The sequence below is a fragment of the Arachis hypogaea genome, unplaced genomic scaffold (assembly GCF_003086295.3).
Source record: "Arachis hypogaea cultivar Tifrunner unplaced genomic scaffold, arahy.Tifrunner.gnm2.J5K5 arahy.Tifrunner.gnm2.scaffold_28, whole genome shotgun sequence".
In the NCBI taxonomy this organism is placed as follows: Eukaryota; Viridiplantae; Streptophyta; class Magnoliopsida; order Fabales; family Fabaceae; genus Arachis; species Arachis hypogaea.
In genome coordinates, this window is record NW_027255454.1 from 198,556 (window position 1) to 204,228 (window position 5,673).

Below are 5,673 nucleotides of genomic sequence, written 5' to 3' on the forward strand. Positions count from 1 at the left end.
AATGGCCTCATCTTTGGCAAGCTCCTCCGGTTTTTTTCTCACAGTTTTTTCTAAGTTTTTTCTCGGTTTTTTTTTTTTACGTTGTACTGACACTAGTTCTTTAAATGACGCTATCCCGAGGAGGACACCTAAAGGCGAGCCGTAATGGCCTCATCTTCGGCAGGCTCCTCCGGTTTTTTTTTTTTTTTTACGTTGTGCAGACCCTCGTTCTTTAAATGACGCTATCCCGAGGAGGACACCTAAAGGCTAGCCATAATGGCCTCATCTTTGGCAAGCTCCTCCGATTTTTTCACAGTTTTTTTCCCTTTTTTTTTTTTACGTTGTGCTGAACCCGGTTCTTTAAAAGACGCTATCACGAGGAGGACACCTAAAGGCGAGCCGTAATGGCCTCATCTTTAGCAAGCTCCTCCGATTTTTTTCTCTCAATTTTTTCTAGGTTTTCTCTCGGTTTTTTTTTTTTACGTTATACTGACCCTCGTTCTTTAAAATGACGCTATCCCGAGGAGGACACCTAAAGGCGAGCTGTAATTGCCTCATCTTTGGCAGGTTCCTTCGATTTTTTTTTGTTGTGCTATCCCGAGGAGGAAACCTAAATGCGAGCCGTAATGGCCTCATCTACGGCAGGCTCCTCTGTTTTTTTTTTTTTTTACGTTGTGCTGACCCTCGTTCTTTAATTGACGCTATCCCGAGGAGGACACCTAAAGGCGAGCCGTAATGGCCTCATCTTCGGCAGGCTCCTCCGGTTTTTTTTTTTTCGTTGTGCTGACCCTCGTTCTTTAAATGACGCTATCCCGAGGAGGACACCTAAAGGCGAGCCGTAATGGCCTCATCTTCGGCAGGCTCCTCCGTTTTTTTTTTTTTTTTTACGTTGTGCTGACCCTCGTTCTTTAAATGACGCTATCCCGAGGAGGACACCTAAAGGCGAGCCATAATGGCCTCATCTTTGGAAAGCTCCTCCGATTTTTTTCACAGTTTTTTTCCCTTTTTTTTTTTTACGTTGTGCTGAACCTGGTTCTTTAAAAGACGCTATCCCGAGGAGGACACCTAAAGGCGAGCCGTAATGGCCTCATCTTTGGCAAGCTCCTCTGATTTTTTTCTCACAGTTTTTTCTAGGTTTTTTCTCGGTTTTTTTTTTTTACGTTGTACTGACCCTCGTTCTTTAAATGACGCTATCCCGAGGAGGACACCTAAAGGTGAGCCGTAATGGCCTCATCTTTGGCAAGCTCCTCCGGTTTTTTTCAAAGTTTTTTTCCCCGTTTTTTTTTTTTTTTTACGTTGTGCTGACCCTGGTTCTTTAAATGACGCTATCCCGAGGAGGACAACTAAAGGCGAGCCGTAATGGCCTCATCTTTGGCAAGCTCCTTCGATTTTTTTCTCACAGTTTTTTCTAGGTTTTTTCTCTGTTTTTTTTTTTACGTTGTACTGACCCTCGTTCTTTTAATGACGCTATCCCGAGGAGGAAACCTAAAGGCGAGCCGTAATTGCCTCATCTTCGGCAGGTTCCTCCGTTTGTTTTTTCGTTGTGCTATCCCGAGGAGGACACATAAAGGCGAGCCGTAATGGCCTCATCTTTGGCAAGCTCGTCCAATTTTTTCACAGTTTTTTTCCCTTTTTTTTTTTACGTTGTGCTGACCCTGGTTCTTTAAATGATGCTATCCCGAGGAGGACACCTAAAGGCGAGCCGTAATGGCCTCATCTTTGGCAAGCTCCTCCGATTTTTTTCTCACAGTTTTTTCTAGGTTTTTTCTCTGTTTTTTTTTTACGTTGTACTGACCCTCGTTCCTTAAATGACGCTATCCCGAGGAGGAAACCTAAAGGTGAGCCGTAATTGCCTCATCTTCGGCAGGTTCCTCCGTTTGTTTTTTCATTGTGCTATCCCGAGGAGGACACATAAAGGCGAGCCGTAATGGCCTCATCTTTGGCAAGCTCCTCCGATTTTTTCACAGTTTTTTCCCTTTTTTTTTTTTAACGTTGTGCTGAACCCGGTTCTTTAAAAGACGCTATCCCGAGGAGGACACCTAAAGGCGAGCCGTAATGGCCTCATCTTTAGCAAGTTCCTCCGATTTTTTTCTCTCAATTTTTTCTAGGTTTTCTCTCGGTTTTTTTTTTTTACGTTGTACTGACCCTCGTTCTTTAAATGACGCTATCCCGAGGAGGACACCTAAAGGCGAGCCGTAATGGCCTCATCTTTGGCAAGCTCCTCCGGTTTTTTTCAAAGTTTTTTTCCCCGTTTTTTTTTTTTTTTTTACGTTGTGCTGACCCTGGTTCTTTAAATGACGCTATCCCGAGAAGGACACCTAAAGGCGAGCCGTAATGGCCTCATCTTTGGCAAGCTCCTCCGTTTTTTTCTCACAGTTTTTTCTAGGTTTTTTCTCTGTTTTTTTTTTTTACGTTGTACTGACCCTCGTTCTTTAAATGACGCTATCCCGAGGAGGAAACCTAAAGGCGAGCCGTAATTGCCTCATCTTCGGCAGGTTCCTCCGTTTTTTTTTTTCGTTGTGCTATCCCGAGGAGGACATATAAAGGCGAGCCGTAATGGCCTCATCTTCGGCAGGCTCCTCTGTTTTTCTTTTTTTTTTTTACATTGTGCAGACCTTCGTTCTTTAGTTGACCCTATCTCGAGGAGGACACCTAAAGGCGAGCCGTAATGACCTCATCTTCGGCAGGCTTCCCCGGTTTTTTTTTTTACGTTGTGCTGACCCTCGTTCTTTAAATGACGCTATCCCGAGGAGGACACCTAAAGGCGAGCCGTAATGGCCTCATCTTTGGCAAGCTCCTCTGGTTTTTTTTCACAGTTTTTTCTCGGTTTTTTTCCGGTTATTCCGTTATTTATTTATTTATTTATTTTTTTACATTGTGATGACCCTCGTTCTTTAAATGACGCTATCCCGAGGAGGACACCTAAATGCGAGCCGTAATGGCCTCATCTTTGGCAAGCTCCTCCGATTTTTTTCTCACAGTTTTTTCTAGGTTTTTTCTCGGTTTTTTTTTACGTTGTATTGACCCTCGTTCTTTAAATGACGCTATCCCGAGGAGTACACCTAGAGGCGAGCCGTAATGGCCTCATCTTCGGCAGGCTCCTCCGGTTTTTTTTTTTTTTTTTTACGTTGTGCTGACCCTCGTTCTTTTAATGACGCTATCCCGAGGAGGACACCTAAAGGCGAGCCATTATGGCCTCATCTTTGGCAAGCTCCTCCGATTTTTTTCACAGTTTTTTTCCCTTTTTTTTTTTTACGTTTTGCTGAACCTGGTTCTTTAAAAGACGCTATCCCGAGGAGGACACCTAAAGGCGAGCCGTAATGGCCTCATCTTTGGCAAGCTCCTTCGATTTTTTTCTCAGTTTTTTCTAGGTTTTTTCTCGGTTTTATTATTTTTTTTTACGTTGTACTGACCCTCGTTCTTTAAATGACGCTATCACGAGGACGACACCTAAAGGCGAGCCGTAATTGCCTCATCTTCAGCAGGTTCCTCCGATTTTTTTTTCGATGTGCTATCCCGAAGAGGACACCTAAAGGCGAGCCGTAACGGCCTCATCTTCGGCAGGCTCCTCTGTTTTTTGTTTTTTTTAAGTTGTGCTGACCCTCGTTCTTTAATCGACGCTATCCCGAGGAGGACACCTAAAGGCGAGCCGTAATGGCCTCATCTTCGGCAAGCTCCTCCGATTTTTTTTTTACGTTGTGCTGACCCTCGTTCTTTAAATGGCGCTATCCCGAGGAGGACACCTAAAGGCGAGCCGTAATGGCCTCATCTTTGGCAAGCTCCTCCGGTTTTTTTCACAGTTTTTTTTCCTTTTTTTTTTACGTTGTGCTGAACCTCGTTCTTTAAATGACGCTATTCCGAGGAGGACACCTAAGGGCGAGCCGTAACGGCCTCATCTTCGGCAGGCTCCTCTGTTTTTTGTTTTTTTTAAGTTGTGCTGACCCTCGTTCTTTAATCGACGCTATCCCGAGGAGGACACCTAAAAGCGAGCCGTAATGGCCTCATCTTCGGCAAGCTCCTCCGATTTTTTTTTTACGTTGTGCTAACCCTCGTTCTTTAAATGACGCTATCCCGAGGAGGACACCTAAAGGCGAGCCGTAATGGCCTCATCTTTGGCAAGCTCCTCCGGGCTTTTTCACAGTTTTTTTCCTTTTTTTTTACGTTGTGCTGAACCTCGTTCTTTAAATGACGCTATTCCGAGGAGGACACCTAAAGGTGAGCCGTAATGGCCTCATCTTCGGCAGGCTCCTCCGGTTTTTTTTTTTTTGTTTTTTTTACGTTGTGCTGACCCTCGTTCTTTAAATGACGCTATTGATGACAAGTCATCTTAGCCTATTTTAACTAGTCTTTTTCTTTTGTTTTCATAAGAATTATGCACTTTCTTGAGCTACAAGCAAGCCAATTAGCTAGATTTTCATGTTTCCTTTGATTTAATCAACCATGTATGAATTCATGCTATTTCATGAGGTTTTATACTATAATTGTCACATATTATGAAAGAATGAATATCTCATGATTTTAAGCATAGCTTTGATGTGTTTGGTTGATTAATGATAGGAGTAAAGAGAAGACAATGGAATAAGTGAAATTGAACTAGGAAGCAAAAAGCTGGACCTAAAGTTAGCCTCAAACTTTTGCACAAACTTTTGGGTGAAAAGTTAGCCCCAACGTTAGCCCCTAACTTGGAGGCTAACGTTGGCATGATGAAAATCACTCCCTGGGTACCAAAAGTTTGCGCCAACGTTAGCCCCCTAACTTGGTGGCTAACGTTGGCACATGAAAATCACCCCTGGGCACCAAAAGTTTGCGCCAACGTTAGCCCCCTAACTTTGGTGGCTAATGTTGGCACATGAAAATCACAAGGGAAGGAGCAAAAGTTTGCGCCAACGTTAGCCCCCTAACTTGGTGGCTAACGTTGTCACATGAAAATCACAAGGGGAGGAGCAAAAGTTTGCGCCAACGTTAGCCCCTAACTTGGTGGCTAACGTTGGCGCCACAAGTGCACAAGGTAAGGCCAACGTTAGGGCCAAAGTTAAACCCCTAACTTTGGCACCAACGTTGGTATCAGATGGATATAGTTGCTGATATGAAAAGTTTGGGCAAAAGTTAGCCCCCTAACTTTTGCTCAAACTTTTGGTCCAACTTTTGCAAAACTCCAACCCGGTTCAATTGGTTCACTTTGGTTCTTCTCCAAACTTCAAGAGCAATCAACCAAGGCCTCTTTCAACCCAATTCCACCAAGAGCAAAGGCCCAACTCAAGGCTTGAAGATCATTTGAAGAAAGTGTATAAATAGGATAGAATTCAAGTTCTTCGGGGAGCTTTTCTTTTGGAATTTTCATAATAGTTTTCGGAGAGCTTTGGATATTGAGTGATCTTTAATTTCTTTGTCTTGGGGAAGGAGAATTCACTTCTCTTCCTCTCAGTTTTATTGCTTTCAATTTCAATTACAATTGTCTTGGATTTTGGGTTGGAGAATTGAAGAAATTCTGTTTCAATCTCAACCTTGGATCTCACTGCTTTATTTACTGCTTGATTGAATTTCAAGTTCTGTTAATTGCTCTTCATCCACTTTCTTTGAATTTCAATTTCAATTTCTTGTTGGATCTAGGAAGGCATTGAGATCTAGACTTGGTTTTTTAGTCTCTGGGTCCTGAGATCTAGTTTCCCAATTTTACATTTTCTGTTTACTGTT